Consider the following 25,759-nt stretch of genomic DNA (forward strand, 5'->3'; position numbering starts at 1 on the left):
AGGCAGAGACAAAAAGCCCTGAACCAGAGTCTCTGCCTCAAACTAACTGTGTTATTTTGAGGAAGTTAGTTTGTCTCTCTGGGCTTCAGTTTCCTCATCTAAACAAGAATCATAAAAGATGCTTACCATTTCTAAAAATCAGAGACTTTTATATATAGGTAGGAAAGTACAATGGGAATCTTGCCTCTGAAATCCTGCTCTTTATAACTTGGCCCCTTCCTACCTTTCTGGTCTTCTTGTACTTACTCTCTTCCAAGCTCTTCCTCCATTCTTTTTTTTTTTAATAGTTCAGAGATTTTATTCTAATCATTTTGATTACAGAGATTATTTGTCGAGATGAAAACTGAAAACAAGTATACAAAATAATTGATTACCGATTGTGTACTGAAAACAGTAAGCTTCCATAAGGCCAAACAAACCAGTTCTGAATTTTTCCCGAGATAAAGCTTAACAGCTCCAGCTTCTTCAGTGTTCATCAAAATACAAAAAGGGGGGAAAAAAGTAAAGATCTTTTTTTTTCCAGATGGCAAATCTGACCCTTGTAGTAATGAGGGATAGTAAAGGACATTTCACATATAGACAGATAGAGAGATTGTTCCAAAATGGGACCGAGTACTTCTAGAATGGAATGACTCCCCAAGCTCTCATGCTCAATTTATTTCCTTTCAAAACCTAGACACCACAGAGAAATGCCTGGTGTTCTTGACTGTGTTTTTGAAATATCTCCAGCCAAGCTTTGGAGCTAATGTAGGCTGTTCTTACTGTGGAGAGGTTTCAAACAGAAGCACCACACACTTCACCAAAATTAAAAGGCTGCTTTTTTGTTGTCCAGATATGTCAGAAAGCTCTTCTCAGTGTTTATAACCAGCCATCATTTGTGTCCTTCCTAAGAGTTATTCAAGTGTGATGGAGAACTAATCATAACCTGAACTGTGGAGGGGGAGGAGGGAGCCGAGGACAGGTCGGAGAGTGAAATCCAGTTATAAACGGTTTATGATTGAAGATCTAATGCTCTTAATGGGCAGTCTGCTCTGAACCGCAACCTCAAAGCTTTTTTCCCTAATAAGTATCCATGTGATCACAAATACAAGCAACAAACTCTATGATATACATAAAGATCCAAACACATAGAATTACGTGGATCTCTATTTTAACCATGCAAAATCCATCACTTGTTTGATTTTTATCTTCATTTCTCAAGCTTCAAAAGAGAAACCGCTGACAATTACGGTCTGGTATTCAAGTTGTTGCAAAACCTACACTAAGCATATTTCTCTGTTCTGTGTGTTCAAGTGTTTTACTTGTCTTTTTAATTTTTTTTACAATTTAAAAAAATACACTAAGTTCAGGTTAAAAACCCACCACCAAAATGGATCTCAACACAGATCTCACAAGCCAGTAGGAGTAACATTCAGCTGTGCTGCTGCGCATTAACCCTCAGTAACCCAAGTGTCAATGTACTTAAAATCCTTTCCCAGTACTAAATGGTGAGTAGATTTTTTTATAATAGAAAAAGCTGAGTAATATTGCATAGGAGTGCCAGAAACTGTCCCATTGGAAACAAAAACTATTTAGGTTAAATAAGAAACCTGTTTTCAGGCCTGTGTTTGTCACATTTGCAGCACAGTATAAATACATACTGTGACAAGGAATAGGAAAAAAACAGCTTCCTGCAGTCGATACCACATAGTCTGCCCCATGAGAATAAGGCAAAGGGCGAATAGGAGAAAATAAGAGGGAGAGAAGGAAAGAGGAAGGAGGAACGTTGTTGTTTCATTTCTGGTTTCGGAGCTGATTGGACCACCAGTCAGTTCATAGAGTCCATATACACTAGTCGCACAGGTGGCTTGGATGTACCAGTTTCTATGAGGAAGAGAATGCAGTCCAAGTTTATCTGTAATTTCAGCTGCATTCATGGCATTGGGAAGATGTTGTTTGTTAGCAGACGTTAATAAGACAGCATCTCTAAGCTCATCCTCTGCCAATATTCTCATCAGTTCTTCTTGGGCCCCATTCACTCGTTCTTGTCATTACTGTCAACCACAAAAATCAGTCCTTGTGTTCTGGAAGTAATGGAGTCATAGGGGTCAAATTTTGCTCTGGCCACCTGCATACCACACCGTGAAGCTAATATTTTTGTATTCTACAGCTTCTATGTTGAAACCTGTAGTCAGAATAGTAGTTACTATTTCACCCAGTTTCAGATTGGACAAAATAGTTGTCTTTCCTGCAGCATCCAGATCAACCGTTAGAACCTGCATTTTTTTTTTGACAAAGAGTCCCTTGAAGAGGTTAGCAAATATATCCCATACGTTCCAAGTGTGATATGTTGAATGTTGGCAAAAGGAACCTCCCCGTTCCTGAGCCACAGGCTTCCAGTCTCCTCACCCAGGAGTGGCTGCCGCTTCATTTTTATCGGCTCTCCAGCCTTTGGTTTTGCTTCCACAAGATTGCAGCTCCCGATGGCAGCCGCATCAGTGCCCACATTCTTCCATTCTTAACATACTCTGTGACCTAGTGACACTGACCTCCTTGCTATTCCTTTAACCTACATTTTTACTGGCTGTCTCCCATGCCTAAAATGTTCTTTCTCCTTATCTCTACCTCCATGCTTCCCTGGAATGCTTTAAAAAGTCCCAGCTAAAATTCCCCACTCTCCAAGGAGCCTTTCTCAAACCCTCTAATTCTCCTACCTTCCCTCTGTTGATTATTTCCAATTTATCTTATATATAGCTTTTTTGAACATAGTTGTTTATATGTTGTCTCTCCCATTAGACTGTGAGGGCAGAGACTATTTCCTCCCCCCAGCCCCTTGGCATCCCTTAGCATAGTGCCTGGCTGTATTGTAACACGGTAGTTACTTAATAAATGCTAATCGAATGACTGACTAAAAATGACTATCATTGTGATCATGGGCAAGTCATTTAAGTATCCTGAGCATCAGCATACTCATCTGTAAAATGGGGATAACAGTACATTTAGAAACTACTTCCCAGGGTAGTTGTTACGTGGAACTGAAATGATACATATTAAAAACTTTGCAACTTTAAAGAACTATATAAATATACCTTTTCTTCTAAACCCTTTCCTCTTCTCAACCTCCCTATTGCTGTTTAGGGCATCACAGTCCCAATCACTTAGACTCACAACCTTCATGTCATCCTTGGCTCACTTCTTCAGCCCACATAACCAATCTATGGTCAAGTCTTGTCATTTTTGTTTTCACAACATTTTTCCTGTATGTTCCTTTCTCTCCCCTACATTGGTGCAAAGGCCTCATTGTCTCATGCCTGGACTATTGCACTATTGCTGGTTGGTCTCCCTGCCTCAAATCTCTTCCCAATCTAAGCCATCCTCCATCCTTCACTTAGTTGCCAAAGCAATTTTCCTAAAGCACAGGTCTCACCATATTACCACTACCCCTACTGAAAGACCTTAGCTTAAAAAGGCCAAGGTCCCCCACTGCATCCTGGGCCATCACCAGTTATCTTGACTTTTATCTTGCCTGGACTCAGATGATTCCGGAGGAGAGAGCGAGGCTGACGACTTTGTACAACTCCGCCTCACTTAAATCCAACTTACTTGCAAGTCAAGATATCACCTTCATGATGTCATTATGTCTTTCAAGAATGAAGGGTGAATGATAACAACCACCACAACAATCACCCCTATTCAATAAACTCCAAGGGTTTCCTAGTCTAGGATCAAATATAAAGTCTTCTGGCTTTTAATGACCTTTCCAAACTGGCCCCTTCCTACCTTTCCGGTCTTCTCCCTGTTTACTCCCTTCTATACAGCCCACAATCCAGCTATGCCCTCCAGTTCCCAACCCTGTACCTTTGCGAAGGCTATTTCCTCGTACCTTGAATGCTTTCTTTCATCACTTCATCACCTCCATCTCCTGACTTCCTTGGCTTCCTTTAAGACTCAGGTCAAATTCTACCTTCTGCAGAATGCTTTTTTCAGTCTCCCTTACTACTTTCCCAGTGCTTTGCTTTAGAGATGGTCCTCCATCTACAGGGCCATCTCCAGTTGTCCTAATCTATATGTGGCCACTGGACTCAGATGGCTCCAGTGGAGAAAGTGAGGCTGGTGACTTTGCATAGTCCCCTCTCACTTAAATCCAATTCACTTGCAAGTCACTTGGGGGAGGGGAGGAGAATGAAGGACAAACAACAACAATCCTCCATCTACACTTTGTAGATAGATCAACATACAGATATAAATAGGTATCCTGTACATACACAACCACAAACACATCTATGTACAAACACACACACACACACACACACATACACGCTCACGTATATTGTCTCCTTTTAGAATGCAAGTTCCTTAAGGGCAGAGATCAAACCCCCCCCCCTTTCTTTGTGTCCCCTATGCTTAGCACAGTGCCTGGCACATGGTAAATGCTTAATAAATGCTTGTTGACTATTCTTATCTTATTCTTCTCATTGGCATTCAGATAGAAATTGTTCTGCAACAACCTTGCTATTACTCTTTTATATTTAATGTTTTATGGATGACTGCCCAGGTGGATGAAATAACTGCATTTTGTAACTGAATGAAAGTATTGGACTGTAATTTAATATTCTGTAGGATCACTGAAAGAAGCATCTTTAGGACAATTCCAAGATCAGAAAGGATGATGGGATACATATCTCATACTGTTCCCACAAGTTTTGATTTCTTTCACTAGGTCCCCATATTTTGAACACTTTTCATTCTATGTTGTTTAGAGATTATGAGTATTCAGTGTGTCAACATCTATTAAAATATTGTTTTAACTTTCTCTGATTTCCATTGTCTAGGTATATATAGACAACAGCTAAGATCAGAAAGGCAACTAGGTGGCACAATGGATCTCGAGTCAGGAAGACTCATATTCATGAGTTCAATTCCAGCCTCAGACACTTACTAGCTGTGTGAACCTGGGCAAGTCATTTAACCCCATTTGCCTCAGTTTCCTCATCTGAGAAGGAAATGGCAAATTACTCCAGTATCATTGCCAAGAAAACCCTAAATGGTGTCACAAAAAGTTGGACATGACTGAACAATAACAAAAAGATCCAAGAGCAGATTCGAAAGGTCCTCCATGACTAAAATCCCATGGCTGGGTCAATAGACTGGTTTATACAATACCAATTCAGGCTCAGGCCATTGTCACAAGAAATTATGGAAAAGTTATTCTTAATGAGTCTAGATGTAAGAATCCATGCAGATTATACAATGGAACAGTAGAAATCGGGCTAAAATTGAACAATTACAAAATACATAGACAGACTTGTTCTTGTGGCCAAAATTATGCATCGGAAGTTCAGTCTCTTTAATAAACCAACAGACAGTAAATCCCCTTGTTACAAGTGAAGACTTCAAAATATACTTGAGGATTGAACAAATACATTGCAAATAATACATTTCTTAAACAAAAGAAATGCTAAATATAAAAGGCTCTCACAAGTATGCATTGACCAGACTTAACCCTAAATTCTTCTCTCCCATCCAACCACCATGTAAACACATGGCACCTCTGTTTCTTGTATATCATTCTTTCTTGAACTTAAGTGAATGGGTATACAGAATAGTTCAAGTTAGGACCTGGTAAACTTTGAAAGGTCAGAAAAGCCATCACATGTCCCCTCGGTAATCAGAGTTGATGGCAGCAGTAGTCAAATCCAGTTATGATCCAGCCCTGAGGAATAACCCATTTGAACTAGTCCAACAATGTTTGGTGGCACAGTGGACAGTAAGCATCATGCTTGGAGTCAGGAAGACCTAAGTTCAAATCTGGCTTCAGATACTTACTAGTTGTGAGACCCTGGGCAAGTCACTTAACCCTGTTTGCTTCAGTTTGCTCGTTTGTAAAAATGAGCTGGAGAAGGACATGGCAAGCCACTCCAGTATCTTTGCCAAGAAAACCCCCAAAAGGGGTCATGAAGAGTTGGACATGACTGAAAATGACTGAACAACAACAACAGTGAATTGATCTGGCAGCCAAGATACTATGCTTGTGTAAGCAAGGGAGCAACTTGTCCAATGTTTATGCCACACCTAGAAGTGAGCTTGGTTGGAACTCTTAGAATGGAGAAAAGAATTCTCAAAGTCAGGAAGGAAATACTACCCCTCATCTCCTCATCTGAAGGGGAATGTTTTGTAAAAAGTAACCACTTCAAGCTTGAGACTCTTCTTCCCAGGGACAAATGTGTGTAGTGGGAAAACATACTCCCAGTTTGGGTCACTGTTGTGCTTTGGTCTTCCTATATCTTCTTGGTAAATATCTCTTTAGAAAAGCTGTGGTGTTGATTGGTTAACTGACATCAGGGAGATATTAATGGGTCATTTGATATTGGGATAACACATCAGATAGGGGACCCAGGAGACAGTACTAGAAAACCTCCCAGATGCACAGGGTTACCCCTAGAACTCTGAGGGGAAAAATATTCAGCTGCCTTCAGTATGAGTAAAAGGTTAGGAAAAGGAGCTCAGAGCCTGCAAGATTGGAACCGGGTGGGGCGGGGGGTGGAGGGGGCAGCTAGGTGGCACAGTGGATAGAGCTCTGGCCTTGGAGTCAGGAGGACTTGAGTTCAAAACTGGCCTCAGGCACTTGACACTTACTAGCCGTGTGACCCTGGGCAAGTCACTTAACCTCAATCACCTCACCAAAAAGCAAAAAAAAAAAAAAGATTAGCAGCAGTCCGAGTATAATGCATATGCTTTAAAGATTTGGTCCTCATTGGTCATTCATTACGTTACACAAAGAACATCAAAGAAGATTGTATATGTAAGTGTAAAAAGTTTGCTTGTTTTAGAAGCATATATGAAATTTAACACACTAGTAACAAAACTGCCTTGCTTAGCTCTGCCTTCTTCTGAACTTCCTTCTGCTCTTTTATATATTTTAATATATTTTATTTATTTAAATATTTCTCAATTACATTTAAACATTTTTTAACATTTATTTTGTAAAATTTTGAGTCTAAATTCTCTGCCTCCTTCTGCTGTCCCCTACTCCTTGATTATACATGTGAAGTCATGCAAAACATATTTCCATATTATCATGTTGCAAAAAATAAAAAAGCAAAAAAACTTTTTTTAAATAAAAAAGTATGCTTCAATCTACATTCAGAGTTCGTTAGTTCTCTCTTTGGAGGCAGAGAGCATTTTTTATCATAAGTCCTTTGGAATTGTGGTATATGATTGTGATGGAATGCTATTGTATACTATAGAAATGACTAGCAGGATGTTTTCAGAATAACCTGGGAAGACTTATATGAAGTGATACAAAGTGAAATGAGCAGAACCAGGAAAACATTGTACACATTAATAGCAATGTTGTAGTGATGATCAGCTGTGACTGACTTAACTATTCTCATCAATACAATGATCCAAGACAATTCCAAAGAATTTATGATGGAAAATGCTATCCACTTCCAGAGAAAGAACTGATAGAATCTGAATGCAGATTGAAGCTCATTAAAAAAAAAAACTTAATTGTTCTTGGTTTTTGAAGCACAGATAATATGGAAATATTTTGCATGATTGCACATGTATAACCTATGTCAAATACTTACCTTCTCAAGGAGGGGAGAGAGAGGGAGGGAGGGAGAGAAATTGGAACTCAAATTTAAAAATAAGAATGTTAATTTGTTTAACAAAGCCAGAGGATTTTTTAAAATTAGTTCTTTGGAATTGTCATGGATCATTGTATCGATCAGAGGAGCTAAGTTTTTCTCAGCTAATCATTGTTACACTATTGCTGTTACTGTATACAATGTTCTCCTGCTTCTGCTTTTTTCACTTTGCATCAGTTCATATAAGATTTCCCAGATTTTTCTGAAACCATTTCTTAAGTATTTTAAAATATTGCGTTGGTTCTCTTTTTTCTTTTTTGCATTACTACAACAATTCCCCCCAGCTCCTCTAAGTAAAACCAAGCAACAATGCATTGTGTCTAAAAATACATATCTCACTCTGTACTTCTAGTATATCAGCTTTCAGTCAAGATGTAAATGGCTTTTCAGTCTTCTGCAGCCATGATTGACCCCTGCATTGATCAGCATTCTGTATTCTTTCAAAGTTATTTTCTTTTACATGATTGTAGTCACTGAATCAATTGTTCTTCTGGTCCTGCTTCACTTAGTTTCAGGTCTTATAAGTCTTCCCAAGTTTCTCTGAATATGTCACATTTATCATTTCTTTTGATGTAATAATATTCCATTACATTTATATACCAGGATATGTTCATCCATTCTCTACTTTGTTTCTAGTCCTTCACTACAGCAAAAAGCTAGGGCAATAGTTGTTTTAAAGTTGTTATGAATTAATAAGATGTTTGAGTCATTGCAGGCAATAGTTTTATTTTTGATAATGCTCCTATTCCAGTATAGTTTTCTTTAGTTCCTAAGGATAGTTGATGGTCTGTATTTGTAGTATGGGGATTTGTCATCTGTTCATTTGTGAAAGGAAGTGTACTTCTGCTGGATAATTCTGGCCACCTGATCATGTCTTCCTAGGTTTTCTATAATTGCTCAATTTTCACAACTTCCAGGGGCACCTAACAGAGTTGTTGTTTTTACTATTTTCTTTCATGATGTGCATTGGGGTCATTAAAGGGCACTTTATTTCCATAATTTCTGGTAGCAATGATTTGAGTCTGAATTGCTATGATAAATTTCAGTTTCTTTAAACTAGTCTATAGAGTTTTTCAAATAGACTTGGCCATTTCTTTGATGCTTCTTCCTGCTCGAGTTCAGGCAGTGAGGGGATGCAATGGATAGAACACTAGACCTGGAGTTAGACAGACCTGAGCTCAGATTCATCCTCAGACACTTATTAGCTACACGACCCTGGACAAGTCACTTAACTTCTGCTTCATTTCTCCCATCATAACACTTACCTCCCAGGGTTATTGAGAGGATAAAATGAGATATTATTTGGAAAGCACTTTGTAAATCTGAAAAAAGTCCTATATAAATGCCAGCTATTTTTATTCCTTGGGAATGTTACCCATGGAGGGCATTTTGACTCTACTTTTGGATCTCAGCATTTTCATAGGCTTCAATGAATCCACTGGCATATACCTATTGTCCGTCTTTACTATTACTTGGTGAAAATGGTGTCTATTCTTATTAGCAGATCAGGCAACTCTGACAAGAGAAGCGGTCCTCCAACGTAGGCTAGTAGTAGATTACCTTGTAGCAGAAGAACGTTGGGGTCCCAAGGGAGGGGAAGACTTGGTTGATGAGGTTTACCAAGAGTGGTGTGAAGGGTCTTCAAAAGATTGAAAATAAGAGGAGGGGATTGAATGGAATACTGAAATAGTGAAGCCCCCTCAGTGGTGTTGACCCCTCCCTACATTTCTCAAAAGTTGCCTTGCTGAGAAAGCAAAGTGTCACAAGATCAGGTGACAGAGCCACATCCTATTCACCAGGATTCTATCCCTCCTCAGGCCCCTTCCCTAGTTGTTGGCCCTGTTTCTCACCCTTTTTGTCCTTGGTGATGGGGAGAAGTTTCCCCGCTTAGACTGTGAGCTCTGAAGCCCAGCCAATGGGAAGAAGAGCCAGTGGGTGGGTGGGGGTATGGCGGTTAGGATCTATATAATCTGCTGAGCTGAACACAGTACCGCTCTTTTCAGTCGGCACCATCTTTTGGGTGCTCTGAGGGAGCCCTTTCTCGAGAAAGCCAATAAACGAACTATTCTTTTTGCTAAAAAAAAAAAGAAAAAAGAAAATTATGTCTATTGTAAAAATATTTTTGTGTGTTTTTAACCTGTTTACTGTATATACTTGGAAAATCTATCAATCTTCTTCCTCCTTTCAGATGAGGAAGTGTTTAACTTTCTATAACTGTCTTAGGATGATAGATCTGGTGTTAATTATATATCATATATAAATATTACATGGTTTTCTGTTAGGATAATTTCCAAATATGTTATTGCCCATTTTATAGTTCTGAATGTATATTTTTCAAAATGTTATCATGGACTGTTAGTTGCTTTAAATGCATTCTTCCTATCGAGCTTTGATTTTAGATTTGCCAGTGAGCCTTTTGACGTACAAAAAGATAGTTTTTCCTTGATAGCTTTATGCTTAATATACCATGTCTGGACCCTTGGATTCAAAGTCAAAGGTTTAGATCTCAATTTTTCATTGTCATAAATTAAGAATTTTATACTTGCCATTCCAAATGACATTTTTATAACACTGAAGAGTCATGAGATGAAGAAGCCATTTCATGTGTTTTATGCGCTTGGCAAACCTGAGTATTTCAATGCACAAAGAACAGAAAGAGAATATTGTCTATGAAGCTGAACTTCTGTTATGTCTGGTTTTCAAAAGTGTATATTAAGTGCAACACTATAGTAATTTGTTTCATGTGTTTTTTGATGGAGCCATATCACTTAGTATCCTCTATGTACATGAAGTGATTCATAAGATATTTTGGTACGACTCCCTCTTTAACTTGGAAACCTTACCCAGTTCTATTTAGGAAAAATGATAATATGTCTAAGGCTAGACAGAACCATAATATGGTTGAAATGTCTTTCTGGTAAAATGCCACTTTTTATATCTGTAGCAGTCCATTTGGGCTACCTTGACACTCACAGGTCATTTTCCCCTGGGGACAACTATTCTATCAGTGTATACTCCTTACATCAGAGATTTTAATGCATCCACCAGTGCATTTTTCTTTAATCTAGCCAGTCAGAAGACAGAATTAACTTAAGGCAAAAGCTCTTACTGAAATGGCATAGCAAAAACAAAAGCCTAGTAACAAAACATGTCTTCCATAAATATGGTGAATGCTCTCCCACAAATACAGATCAGTGGCAAGCTATGTGTAGGGAACAACTGTGGCCGCAACAGCTTGTGGGCGACAGTTCTGTCAATAATAATTCTCCAGTTCCAATAAAGTCTCTTTCATGAATTCTCAGAGATTTTATGGTATTTGTATTTATAGTATAGGGATTTGTCTTATTAGTTGATAAAGGATTATGACTTGTGAATAATTCTAGCCATGTGATTGTCTTTCTAGTTTGGAAACATACAAATATATTCCCTTTACTTCCCCCCCCCCCCATTCTCTCTTTAGGAAAATATTAGGAAATGATGATAGCACTGTATTTTAATCTTAATGAAAACCTTTATCGGTCTTTACCAATTTGGAAGACTATATATTGAAATTTTTTGCTCCATTCTTATTGAGCATTTATCTAATTCCTAAAAGAGAGAGGCCTGGTCAGCCCAGGAAGGCATTTCCCCTGATTTTTGTAATTGAATAAAAGTAGTATTATGTAAACTTATCCTCTGTTGTTGTTTGTCCTTCATTTTTGAAGAGGACCAACAACATCGTGAGTGATGTCTTAATTTGCACATGAATTGAGAGAGACTTGTCCAAAGTCATCAACCTCATTCTCTCTTCCTGAGTCATTGAGTCCAGTGTCAGGACAAAAGTCAAGACAAGTGACAATGACCTGGGATGCAGTGGATGACTTTGCCATCTGTGATGCCTGACTAAACTCTAAACACTCCATAGTGCCTACTTTACCTTCTTCATTGCTATTGGAACAAATTGTTTTTATCTGCACATTCCACCAGGGAAAGTCTTCACATGTTTGGGGTAGACATCAGACTACCTCACCAATGGGTTTGAGGCCTGTTAGTTATCCCCAACCTGGTTTAGCTCATCTACTAATACAGTTTGTTGGGGGTATGTCCACTGCACATACTGCAGCTTCTTGGAGCCACAGGTGAGAGTTGGGTGACAGATGGAGACCAAAGGTGTATGAGCCCTGAAAAGGGCTCAGTAAGCCTTCACACCAGAGGAGCTAGTCCTCCTGAATACCCCATACACCCCGTCCTCTATATAGACTCAAAGAAAGTATTCTACATGCAACACCAGTCAACAGTGATGATGTGCACCTCATGCTGTGCCTATATTTTGGAAGTGTTTGCTCCATGGTGTTTGGAGATTGTGAGTATTTGGTATGGCAACCTCTATTAAAAATGTAATTCTTGGGGGCAGTTAGTTGGGGCAGTGGATAGAGCACTGGCCCTGGAGTCAGGAGAACTTGAGTTAAAATCTGGCCTCACACTCTTGATACTTACTAGCTATGTGACTCTGGGCAAGTCACTTAACCCAAAGGCCTAGCCAAAAAAAAAAAGTAATTCTTTAGCTTTTATGGTTCAATGTTATGTCCATATGATTGTGGGTAACATTTTTGTCTGTGGTAAAGATCTAGTTCCACTTCAGTTTATTGCTGGAGTTATCCAGAATATTTGGAGATCTGCATTTGCAGTATCGGGGTTTATCTATTAATCCATGAAAGATAGCAGTCTCCTAATGTATAATTCTAGCCATCAGTTCATGTCTAGCTAAGTACTTGGTAAGTGAATGAAGGCCATTCCCTACCAGGAAACCAGAGCCTACCCAGGCGCCTTGCTGTCTACTTTGCTGATGCCCCCTTCTCACTACCTAGATCAAATACCTTCTCTCGCATCAGGGAAGATGTAAATCTAGTGGGTGAATTTCAATGAAAACCTTTGCATAATAAGTAGAAAAGACTGAAAAACGAGGACCATGGTTTAATAAGTGCAGCCAACGGTGCCTTTCTTTCATTTGGATCTCTGTGAGATATCTTTTTCAGCTATGACAAACCAGTAACACCAAATATTGAAATAAACTAAACTTAGAACCAGACCTTTGAATCACTGTAGCATGAAGTGTTAAATCTAAATTTTAAAAAGTGGTGGAGCATATTTAATCACATTACTCTCACTAAAATGTTCTCTCTATAATTTTCTCTCACCACAATTTTTTTTAGCAAGATCAAAAAGGGGGTTTGGTATTGTTAAAATAAAATGTTCAAAAATATTGCGTATTTCTTTGTCTCATTCTTTTAAATTTCTATTTTAGTTGCTTTTATAATGTACAGAATTATCACAGTAATACACATTTAATTTATTAATATTATATATATATTTGTGTGCGTCATGCATGCTGAAACATTTTTCCTGATAAAAACGTATGACCAAAAGAGTTTCAAGATCATTGTAATAAAGGATATGGTCACAGAACATTGTCTATTTTCTTTCCTTTTTTTGTTCTCTTTTTTGTCTATTTTCTATGAATGTGTTTATGTGTGTGTGTGTTGAGGGGAGGGGTCAAGACAAAGAAGAAAAATTAGGAATTTTTTTCCTATTCTTAGTCATTTTGAAATCGTGTGCTATATTATGTCCTAGATCAAAGGTGTCAAGCATTCTGCCCACAGGCCACACTCCCAGGGCTGCCAGTATCAGATTAAAATGTAATTGGGAAATATTTAGCAAAGTAAATAAAAATACAATAGAATATAGATAATGTGGTTTTTCTATGTCCATATATGACCTGCAGGGATCCTTATATATAATTTTGTGGCCCTCATTTCTATTTGAGTTTGATATCAGTGCCCTAGATCAATTCTGAATCTGGCCATAATGGGTTTTATTGCCCAACTTCAAAGAATGGAGTGATGCTTGGGGGGTGGAGGGTTGGAAGGAGGGTTGAGGAGGAGAACCTTTTATGTATGTGTCATATTGATCTTGATGAGACCACCAGGCTAGTGATTGAGTATAATGCCAGCTGGTGGGCATATAATATAATTACACTTGCTCATTGGTTAATAAAATAACATCCTGTGGAAGGCAGCACACAAACTGGTATGGACTGCTTTTACTATTGCAGTGTCCCAAATGTCACATAAAATGTCCTGTACAACCCAAACCTGTATCACAGAATTTAATTGAAGAAATCATTGAAATTTTTCTTGAGTATGGACATCAGATGAGAGCTGGTCATGGGTGTAATGGTAGCCAATGATGTCCTTTGCTGGCTCTTTCAAATTCCTGCTTTATTTCAACTGGTACCTGGTGATCTTTCTCACTCCAAAGCTATATTTATTAGCCAGTCTTCACACCCCAGAGCAGCTCAGCTGCCACATGAGATGGTACCAAGGACACATTCCTATTGCCAAGATTTCTAAACTATGTAAAAGAAACATGGGGAGAAGTATAACAAGTTATGACTGTCATGTACATGTGGAAAGCAGAGCTCCAAATCTGAAAGACTAAGCCTATCTCTCTCCCATCATTGTCAACCCTTAGATCTATGAGTTGGAAACTGAGGTCATTGTGCTTCAAGAAAGATGAACAGTTGAGATCATTTTCCCCCTATCTTGCTTTATTTGTACCTCAGAGAAATCGGCTTGTGCCTAAGAGGACACCAGAGCTTCAGGGGCACAGGCAAGGATCTATTGTTATTATTAGTTATGTTATTAGTAGTGATGATGTTAAAGTAGAAAGTAGGTCAGGAGATTTTCATCCCCCCAAATAGATTCTTATAAGGTATTCATAGAGGTAACCCACTGGAAAGAACATTAGACTTGGAGTCCAGAAGACCTGAGTTCAACTCCAGCCTTAGACATTTACTAGCTGTGTAACCCTGAGCAAGTCATTTAATCTCAATTTCCTCATCTGTAAATTGGGAGAGATGATGATGATGATAATAATAATAATAATAATAATAATAATAATAATAATCAGGATCTACTTCCTAGGGTTGCTGTGAGGATAAAATGAGATAATATTTGTAAATCACTTTGCAAATCTTAAAGAGTGATACAAATACTAGCTATTATTATTATACTGTTACAAATACTATAAAAATGAATTAAACCATATTTATATGAGTCCCCAAAAACAAGACACAGCATATTGCAATGACTAGAGTACTCAACTAGGAGTAAAGAAGATCTGGGTTCAAATGCTACCTCCAACATTTAATTAGCTAGGTAACCACCAAAAATCCATGTAATCTCTCTGAGCCTTCAGTAGTTCTCTGAGAGGCTATAAATTAGAGACGGACTGTGATCTCTTCCACTGGAAGGAGTTCCACGGTAACAATCAGAGTCAGCTGGGTGGTATAAGAGTGGATAGAGAGCTAGGCCTAGAGTCAAGAAGACTAAGTTCAATCCAACCTCAGACACTAAATGTGTGACCCAGGGCAAGGCCCTTAGCCTCAATCTGCCTCAGTTTCCTTATGTGTAAAATAGTGCGTACAGTTACCACCTCCCAGAATTGTTGTTAGGATTAAATGAGATCATATTCATACAGTGCTTAGTGCAACGCCAGCACATAGCTGTTACTGTTATTTGTCCTTCACTTTTGAAGAGGACAATGACTTCACTGGTAATGTATCTTGACTTGTACTTGAATTGGATTTAAGTGAGGTAGAGTTGCACAAAGTCACCAGCCTCACTCTCTCTTTCAGAGTCATCAAAGTCCAGTGGCAGGACAAAAGTCAAGACAACTGGCAATGGCTGGGAATGCAGCAAATGAGCAGCCCTGAAAAGGGCTTGGCAAGTCCTCAGAGCAGAGATAGTACAGCTTAACAAATGCTTGTTTCCTTCTTTTTCCTTCCAATAAAATCACAGGTCCTTGTATAGATTTATAAAAATAAAATCATAGTAATGATAGTCTATTTCCTCAATCTCTAGCACAGTGCCTCACACATAGTAGAACTTTAACAAATATTTGTTGAACTGAATGAAGGATTACTGGCCTCAATAATGGTAAAACTGTGGAAAATCGAAATAAAGTCAATTGTCTCAGCAACCAGAGTAGCAACATATCTCTTCATTATACGTTGTGTAGCACTGGAGAGCTGTTATCTTCTGGTATCAGTTCAAAAGGCAATACTTCTAAATGCTCACATCACCAGGGGACTTCTATCCCAATAACAGATTACAGTAATGTATTTGGCAACAGGCTGATGCCATTATAATCTGTTTTGACTCATCCCTTTCCCTCATCATAGTGAATCATTCACAGTTCAGGCCATTCTTCCTTTGAAATATGTCTTACACCCATCCCTTCCTTTCCATTTGATAGAAACATAAAAGGTTAGAGCAGAATTTGGTCCAAACTGTAATTTTATGGGAAACAATAGATCAGCTGGTTGCTCTCCTGCTAAGGGGCCTCTAGCTCTAAGCTCATATGTTGACCAAATTCAGTTCTGGAGGAACCTGTACTCTGAAGAAAAAAAGAAAAAGGTCAGACTCTTTTCTTGCCCCTACCTAACAGTCCTTAAAGCTCGGGTTTGATTCATTTTGAGAGTAACCCCCCCCCCAAAATATGTTAGAAAGCTATATAAGATACATGTAGGTCAGATAAAAGACAGCTATTTATTTGCTTCACAGAAAAGGAATGTTTAAATGCAAAAGAATCATAAGCATGTGTTGACAAAGACTTGAAACATGAAACAGTAATCGATTATTCCCTATACTCTCCTTGGAGGTGGAGATTGTAAATACTAAAGCATATGAAACATCCAGTGGAACTGTTGAATAGGTATTTCACCTTAACCTTGGCTTTGTACTGTACAAACAACTCCCTCAAGGTCCGCATCTTCTGGTAAGTCAGTCTGGGGCGTGGGCTTCTCTTCTTGTAGCTGAAGGGAGCACCTCCTGTAATGCATCCAGAACAACATTAGGGGCCCAGGAGTTCTCACCCTCTGAACCTCATAAGATTGCTTTCCAGGATGTAATATCCATCTTAGAATCACTGTTTAGAACTTGGTAAACTGTGTATACCCTTTGAACCAACTATAGCCAAAGAGACCAAAGAAAAAGCAATAATAAAATACAATGTATGTATAATAAACATACACAAAATAAATACACACCAAAGTATTTATAGCAGTTATTTTCATAGTGGCCAAAAATTGGAAACTAAGAGGTTGGGTAATGGCCAAATTATAGTATATGAATGTAATGGAATATTGCTGTGCTATTAAGAAATGACAAAATGGACAGTCTCAGAGGAAACTGGGAAGACGACTATGAATTGATACAGAGTGGAGTGAGAATTAATTTATGTGATGACAACAATATTATAGAGAAAAACAATTTTGAAAGACTTTAGAAATCTGATCAATGCAATATCAAATGACAAGTCCAGTATACTAGAGATGAAACACACCCCTCACCTCCTGCCAGAGAGGTGATGAACTTAAAATGTAGAGAGAGACATACATTTTTGGTTACAGCCAATGTGGAAATTTGTTTGGCTGCACTATGTATGTTTCTGATGAAGACTTTTTTTTTAAAAAAATTCCTAATTTGGGGGGGTGGAGCCAAGATGGCAGAGTGAAAGCAGTGACTTGCTTGAGCTCTCCTCCAAACCCCTCCAAATACTCATAAAAAATAGCTCTAAACAAATTCTGAAGCAGCAGAACCCACAAAAAGACAGAGTGAAACAAATTTCCAGCCCAAGACAACCTGGATGATTGATCAGAAAGGTGTATCGCGCTGGGCTGGGAGCGCAGTGCAGCATGGCGTGGGCACTCAGGCCACAGCAAACCTGGAGCAGGCCTCAGAGGATTGAATCTTGGGCAGCTGTGGTGGTTTCCAGACTCCTCAATCCACCAATGCTAAAGACAACTTAGAAGGTCAGTGGGAAAAGTCTGTTTCTGTCGGTGCTGAGAAAGGAAGGCGGGGTTTCAGCTCCATTCCCCAAGAGAGTGGCCCTGGGAGGGGGGGGGAGACAGCTGCTTCTCGAGCTTCAGACCCATAGACTGAGGGGGAATCCAGTGGCTGATAAGAGAGGGATTGCAGGGATCTCTTTGCCAGTGCTGAGGCAGGAATCTCTTGCTTTGCCCATGTTTGGATCTGGGCCACAGTTCTGGGCGGCAGTGCTGGGGTGAGGAGGAACGCTGGCTTGGAGGAGCTTGTATTGGTGGTGGAGAGGAGCCCCTCCTCACCGTTATAGGACAAAAAGGAGTACTTGTAGTCACAGGCCAGGAAAGGAGTATACACCTCGCCCCTTATCGTACCACCTTGGAAGAACTGAAAATTTAAAAGGCCCTACAAGTATCTCTAAAAACAGCTGTACAAACCCCCGAAGCTTGGGACAGTACATTCTCCACATTGGAAACAAATTCGTACCTTAACAAAGAGTTTAAAACTCAAATAATTGGCCGGGATCATGAGCAAGCAGTGCAAAAAGAGTCAGACTATATTATCTTATTCATACATCCAAAGCCTCCAAGAAAAATATGAATCAGTCCCAGACCTTGGAAGAGCTCAAAAGGGATTCTGAGAAGCAAGTAAGAGAAGTAGAGGAAAAACTGAGAGTGATGCAAGAAAATCACAAAAAACAAGTCAACAGCTTGCTAAAGGAGATCCAAAAAAATACTGAAGAAAATAACACCTTAAAAAATAGCCTAACCTAAATGGCAAAAGAGGTCCAAAAAACCAATGAGGAGAAAAATGCCCTAAAAAGCAAAACTGGCCAAATGGAAAAGGAAGTCCAAAAGCTTACTAAAGAAAATACTTCCTTAAAAATTAGAATACAGCAATTGGAAGATAGTGACTTTATGAGAAATCACGACACAGTAGAACAAATCCAAAAGAATGAAAAATTAGAAAACAATGTGAAATATCTCACTGGAAAAACAACTCACCTGGAAAATAGATCCAGGAGAGAGAATTTAAAAATTATTGGACTATCTGAAAGCCATAATCAAAAAAAGAGCCTACACATCATCTTTCAAGAAATTGTCAAGGAAAACTGCCCTGATATAGTAGAACCAGAGGGCAAAATAGAAATTGAAAGAATCCACAGATCTCCTCCTGAAAGAGATCCCCAAAGGAAAGCTCCTAGGAATATTGTAGCCAAATTCCAGAGTTCTCAGGTAAAGGAGAAAATATTACAAGCTGCCAGAAGGAAACAGTTCAAGTACTGTGGAAACACAATCAGAATAACACAAGATTTAGTAGCTTCTACATTAAAGGACCGCAGGGCATGGAATATAATATTCCAGAGGGCAAAGGAGATAGATAGGATTACAATCAAGAATCACCTTCCCAGCAAAACTTCCCCCTTCAGGGGAAAAAATTGTCATTCAGTGAATAGAGGACTTTCAAGCATTCTTGATGAAAAGACCAGAGTTGAATAGAAAATTTGGCTTTCAAATACAGGACTCCAGTGGACCATGAAGAGGTAAACAGGAAAGAGAAATCATAAGAGACTTATTAAGATTGAACTGTTTACATTCCTGCATGGAAAGATAATATTTATAATTCATGAGACCTTTGTCAGTATAAAGGGTAGTTGAAGGAAAAAAATTATATGTATGAATATGTAGATAGATAGATAGAGGGCACAGGGTGAGCTGAAGATTAAGGAGTCATATCTGGAGAATAAAATTAAGGGATGAGAGAGGATTATGCTCAGGGAAGAAGAAAGAGAGAGGTAGAATGGGGTAAATTATCTCACAAAAAAAAACAGAAAAGTCTCTTACAGTGGAAGGGGAAACGGGGAAGGTGAGAGGGAATGAGTGAATCTTATTCTCACAGGATTTGGCTTAAGGAGGGAATAACATACACATACAATTGGATTAGGAAATGTCTTACCCTACAGGAAAATGGGGGAGAAGGGGACAAGAGAGCAGGGGGATGATAGAAAGGAGGGCAGATTGGGAAAGGGGTAATCAGAAGGAAATACTTCTGAGGAGACACAGGGTCAAAAGAAAGAATAGAATAAATGGGAGGGCAGGATAGGATTAAGGGAAATAGAGTTAGTTTTTCACAACATGTCTACTATGGACATGTTTTGCATAACTGCACATGTACAACCTATATTGAGTTGCTTGCCTTTTCAGTGAGGATGGGTGGGGAGGGAGGAAGACAGAAAATTTGAAACCTAAAGTTTTAAAAACATATGTTTAAAAAAGTTGTTTTCACATGCTACTGGGAAATAAGAAATATAAGAAATGGGGTACAGAAGTTTATCCTGCCCTACAGGAAAATAGAAGGGGAAGGGCATAAGAGAAGGGGAGAGAGATAGAAGAGAGGGCAGACTAGGGGAAGGGATATTCAGAATGCATGACATCTTGGGGTGGGGAGGGGGGAGATGGGGTGAAAATTTGGAACTCAAAAACTTGTGGAAGTGAATGTTGAAAACTAAAAATAAATGAATTTTCCTGATTTTTGCTTACTAAGAGAGAAGTGGGATGGGCAAATTATAAACACATATAAAAATAAATGTGCAACAGCGGTTACCCTGGCACACACTGTCTGCAGGCCAGATTTGTTATATTTCACACCTCCCTCAGGGATCTCTGTTACTCTTTTTTTTTTAGGCAGTTGGGGTTAAGTGACTTAGCCAGGGTCACACAGCTAGTAGGTGTCAAGTGTTTGGTCTGAGACCGGATTTGAATTCCTGACTTCAGGGCCAGCGCTCTATCCACTGTGCTACCTAGATGCCTCTATCTCTGTTACTCTTAATGGGGACTGGGGGAGTTGTCTCATCTCCCTACTATGGGCTCTAGCTCCTAGTAAAGGCATCGCCCAGTTGTAGGGGGGAACCCTGCACCCTAATTCTGTTCAACCACTTACATGGAATTAAGTGGTTAACTACATTAGCTTTTACAAAGAAATATTTACTCCAAAGGTGTATCAAGAATGCACATACATTCCCCCTAAAACTGGGCACATAATCCCTTCCTACACTACTTCATACCCTGGGAAAGGGAAGGGTACTGGTTTTAGAGTTTAGCTTAGTTCCTATATAGCACAATTACTAGTTTCAAGACCAAAGCTTCCCTTGGGCTCAAGTTCTAAGCATTTGTCTTCTCTGTGCTCTCCTGCTGGGCTGGCAGGAACATTCAGCCTCAGATCTTACCTCCAAAGTTGCCGTGGCTTGAGTTCCTAGGATGTGAGGATTCTACCACCCATACCTGGAACTGAAAAGGACAAAACAAACCAAGACAACACCCCCAACACCCTGCCCCTGAACCATTTCTCAGGGCCACAGGGTAAAAGAGGAGAGCAAAAGTTAGCCCTTCAGGGACAGCTAGGTGGCTCAGTGGATAGAGTACTGGCCCTGAAGTCAGGAGGACCTGAATTCGAATCTGGTCTCAGACCAAACACTTAACACTAGCTGTGTGACCCTGGGCAAGTCATTTAACCTCAATTGCCTAAAAACAAAAGCAAGTTAGCCCTTCACCCCTCACTAGTTCAGTTCATGGCACCCATACTATGGGTGAACTTGGATCTTCACCCTCTCCATTTGCCACAGGAAGGAGAAAGAGAGTATCCAAGTCCTGTAATTATAAAGACATAGACTGTTTTGCAATATAACCAGTGGAAAGAGGCTATACCATCCATGTAGTGAGGAAACTCAACTCAGAATGTCTTCTAGGAGCAGGTCCCTGGCATTTCCCAGGTGTCTGCTTCATTTTAGGTGATCTGGGCATGCACAAAACAAAGCCCTGGCTACAAATATATTTGTTCATTTTGTTAAAATAAAGAATTGCTCTTTTGTCACTTGTGCTTAAAGAAGAAATAGAAAGCAGAAAAAGGCCACTTGGGTCTGGAGATTCCTACTCAAGCGCACCACATGCTCTATGTGCTCTAGTTCTAGAGCTACCATAGGTACTGAGGGTGCAGGTGGAAAAGCTCCTTTTCTCTTTCCCCCATGGGAAATTCCAAAGAAAGTTCCACTTCACGTGTCTGAAGAAAGGAAGGAAAGAGTAAATTTTTTTTCTCTCTTTATAGTCTAAATGGGAGGTTCTTCCTGCTTCAGTGGCCAATTTTCTTTGAAACAAGCATCCCTCGTGTCTCTCACAAAACCAATAAAAGGAGATCAATAAAAGGATTGGTTCATCATTCCCAAGCACAAGTCCTTTAGAGCTAACCCATATGTATCACTAGAAGCAGCCAGCAGAACCCATCTCAATCCTATCAATGCTCTAATAGGGTGTGCTCTAGTATGAGAAGATTGGGGAAGGAACTCCCCAATTACCCTCATTACATGGGTGAAGAAACTAAGGCCTATAGACTTCAAGATTATTTAATCAAACCCCTCATGATATAACTTGGACCCCAAATCCAGTGCTCTTTCCATATACCATGCCTGCCTATTAATTTAGATTGTTATTACCTTATGGCATCCAGTGAAGAAATATAGACTCACCAAAGGTGAAGGCCAGCCTTAATAGGAAGATTTGTATGAACTGATACAGAAGTAGAACTAGAAAAATAAACATATACATATACAAATACTACAGCAATGTAAATGGAAAGAACCCCCTCAAAAAGCCTAAAAACTGTGTAATTATGATAACCAAGCTTAGCCCCAAAGAAAAGATGAGGAAGTGTGGAGGACTATGGGATTGAAATGTTGCAGATATTGTTAGGCTCGGTTGATGTATTGTTATTTTGCTAAACTGATTTTTTTTCTCTTTCCCTTTTATTCTTTCTTACAAGGGATAGTTCGTTGGGAAAGGGATGCATTTAAAAGTGAAGGTTAGACAAAAACAAAAGATAAAAATAAAATTTTAAAAAAGAAATAAACCTGACCACATCCACTGGGGGAAAAACAATTTTATTTTTATCAGTGTAAGTATTCGTTCCCCCCAATGATGCACGATCACAGCCCCTCCACACCATCTCACACTGTGAGACTCATGAATATATATCCTCTTGTAAATCCTTCGTGGGAGGTAGGAGAAACCAATTCTATAGGATCATTCTCTAGAGGACTTGACATTGTGTACATAACAGTGGAGCCTGTGGGCTACCATTATACCTTTAGTTATTCCTTACTCTCAAAAGCTGAGCAGCCCACTTCCTTTTCTATTTATACATTTCTTTGATAAACTCTTTTAAGCTGCTTCGTCTGCATAACTCTTCACTGGAAATATTGCTGCAGCAAACTCACTCCCACTGTGTGTCTCTCTATTGCCCCTTGAGGGACCCGTGACTTGACCTCTTCAGAGTCTGTGGTATTCCAAGCTTCACAAATATATAGCAACCTCAAAAGAAGAATATTAGTGTGATAAAGATGTTTCAGGGGGAAGCTTCAGGAGAGTAAATGCAGTGTGTAATTTCCTAAAAGGAATCTAGTCCACACTCCTCTTCTAAATCTATTCTGTACTTACCTCATTGTTCTTTTGTAGTGTCTGTCAAGAAGGACTACTCCTTCTCAGTCTCCTTTGCTAAATCTTCATCCGTATCACACTCACTATCTGTGGGTGTCCCCCAAGTTTCTGTCTTGGGTTCTTTTCTATACTATCTCACTGTGATCTCATCAGCTCCCACAAGTTCAATGATCACCTCTGTGCAGATGATTCCCTGTTCTACACATCCAGCCCTAGTTCTTTCCTGGGTACCAGTCCTGAATCCCCATTTGCCTGCATCTCACACTTAACATGTCTAAAATAGAACTATTTTCTCTTGTTTTGTCTTGTCTTCCCTTCCCTACTCTCCTTTCCTCTTCTAGTTTCTCCTCTCTTCCCTTTCCCTCTCCTTCCCTCCTCTCCCCTCCCTTTTCTCCTTCCCTTCCCTGGGACATAAAAAAATTGTAGGGTCATAGACTTAGACCTAGAAAGAATGTCAGAGGCATCTAGTCCTTTCCTTTTATTTTACAGATGAGGAAATTGAGGCCCAGAGAGGTTAAGTGATTTCTACAAGATAGTCCCTTGTATACTGGGCGGGAGAATCAAATGGGTAACATGACTAATGATGGATATGAGGTACCGAAAAAATGAAATTCTCGTGATACAATTATGAACAATCCCAATGAGCACAAAAGGAGCTCTCTAACATGAGGCTCATAGATTTAGAGGTGGAAAACCATCTTGTCAATCCACTTCATTTTATTTTTTTTATGCATCTTTATGTTTTAGGTATGTTTCTAGCATGCAGAACTTGGTTTTATTTTCTTATCTATTCTGTCATTTTCTTATTTGTTTAATTGGATTATTTAATTCATTCACATTTCAGGCAATTATTGTTAGGTTGGGTTTTCTTCCATTTTCTTTCCTTTAAAATTTATTCTATCCTCTTTTAAGGAAGCAGTTTGTCTCTAAGATTAGTTTTCTTGACATGACTTATATTAATGTATCACCATATTGGATCAGTAGGTGAATGGGATTCTGGAGTTATAGGCTTTCCTCAGCCTGAAAAGAGAATGAACAATAATAAAATCTACACTGGAGGAGGGGAGTCCAGGAGCACAGGAAGTTTGGAATGTGTGTCTCTGTATTTGAGGAATGGAGGAGAGATGTAGCTGCAGGACTAAGGAGCTAGAGTACCAAAGAGAAGATCTTACATCTCAAAACTGGCCATTAGCATAAACAGCTATAGCCTTGCACACTCACTGATCCCCTTAGGGAAGAATATGCTCGGAAAGAACCCTGACTCACTCTGCCTCCCCCAAGATGCTGCTGAGATTTGATGATTTCTTCACATTCTGTTTTCTACTCTGTTTTATTGCTGTTTGGGAAAAGGCATTGATTATTCTTAAGGATTTTCTTAGTCCTTTCAATTCCCTTTACTTTTTATTCAGGGAATAAAAAGATGGGGGGAAACCTCTGGCTATTTGGATACATAGAAAATTTTTGCAAGTCAGGAATTTTCATCCCTGGCAAAAAGTTATTAGATGTATTTTTTTAAAAGTTATTAGATAATTTTCTCTCTAACTGGGGGCTTGAGCTATTAAAATTTTATTAATAACCAGTATTAATCTGTATTTTTTAAAAAGCTCACTTAACTAGTAGAGGAAAGAATCCATGTGGACAAGGCCATTGCCCTTGGACTAAAAATTGCAAACTTATCTAATATCTTCAGCAGCTTTAAATAAAGGCGACTGGGAAATTTCCATCCCTCCCTCTTGTGGAAGAAAACTCTGTACTCTGCATTTTAGGCACAAGACTGCCAATTTTTATTAATTTATATTATTCTAATAAAGCATTTCTGCTTAGGGTGCAAGAGGACCGTAGATGGTCAGAACCACACCATAACTCTAGAAATCTTTCTCATACACACAAGCCAGTTCTAAGTTACAGTTATATCATTCTCTGACAAATACAAAATTCACAGTGATAAAACATAATTATAGCACTCAGGGCAAAGTTTAGATAACATTTTCCTGCGTCAAACAGAGTAATAGTCAATTAACTTTCAGTATACCCTCGGAGAATGATTTTCCTGAAACCATTCAATCCTTTGACCCCACCTTTTCAAGATGGTCAGAGGTGAACCCAAGAGATGTTTCCATTAATTGAAGTAATAAAAAAGACTTCTCTTTGTTTGATGATTACCCTTAACCAGGTCAAGGTGGGGTCATTTAAGGGCCTCTAGCCTTTGCCTGGATACCACCTCAATTACTTAAGGGAGGAGTCCTGCCTGAACCAATCTTAAAGGTGAAAAACAGGACATTGATAGTTAAAGAAAGATTGACAATAAAGCTTCTCTTTAATATTAGTCCAAAGGATTTAAACTAGAATAATTTTTAACTGATTCTTTAATATTTCTTTTTAAAAAAGGAACAGGGGAGATTCCAATCTATTTTCACATTTTTGAGAAAAAGGAAAGGAGAGAGGTGTGAACAGAGGGAAGTTAAGGCCCCAGACCAAGCCCCATGGAAAGATACTGGCATGGTATGGAGAATTTCTTCTTTCTATTTTCTGAAGGAAATGAAGAAAGCCATCATCAGACAACTTCTGCCCTCCATCCTCATCAGAATCCTCTGGCGATTTCACTAATCTATTTCCACAGATTCTCCTTCTACCCTCCCTGACTCCCATACCTGCTCTTTACCAAATTTCTTGAATTCATCTAAGTTGTTCATTTCTCTTTCTAGTGTTTGTTTATGTTTTCCCTCCCCTTTCATTAGCCCTTCCCTTCCATGCCCAGATAAACATGTGGTTGGAAATT

The 25,759-nt window shown here is 39.1% G+C and overlaps 2 pseudogenes; both read right to left on the minus strand.

Moving 5' to 3' along the window:
- Window positions 1-1,773: 1,773 nt before the first annotated feature.
- On the minus strand, window positions 1,774-16,143 carry LOC110218231 (ADP-ribosylation factor 1-like; annotated as a pseudogene).
- Window positions 16,144-16,307: 164 nt separating this feature from the next.
- LOC110218232 (magnesium transporter NIPA2-like) overlaps window positions 16,308-25,759 on the minus strand; it is a 38,464-nt pseudogene continuing 29,012 nt past the window's right edge.

The sequence above is a fragment of the Phascolarctos cinereus genome, unplaced genomic scaffold, assembly GCF_003287225.1.
Source record: "Phascolarctos cinereus isolate Bilbo 61053 unplaced genomic scaffold, phaCin_HiC Scaffold_5;HRSCAF=322, whole genome shotgun sequence".
Classification (NCBI taxonomy): domain Eukaryota; kingdom Metazoa; phylum Chordata; class Mammalia; order Diprotodontia; family Phascolarctidae; genus Phascolarctos; species Phascolarctos cinereus.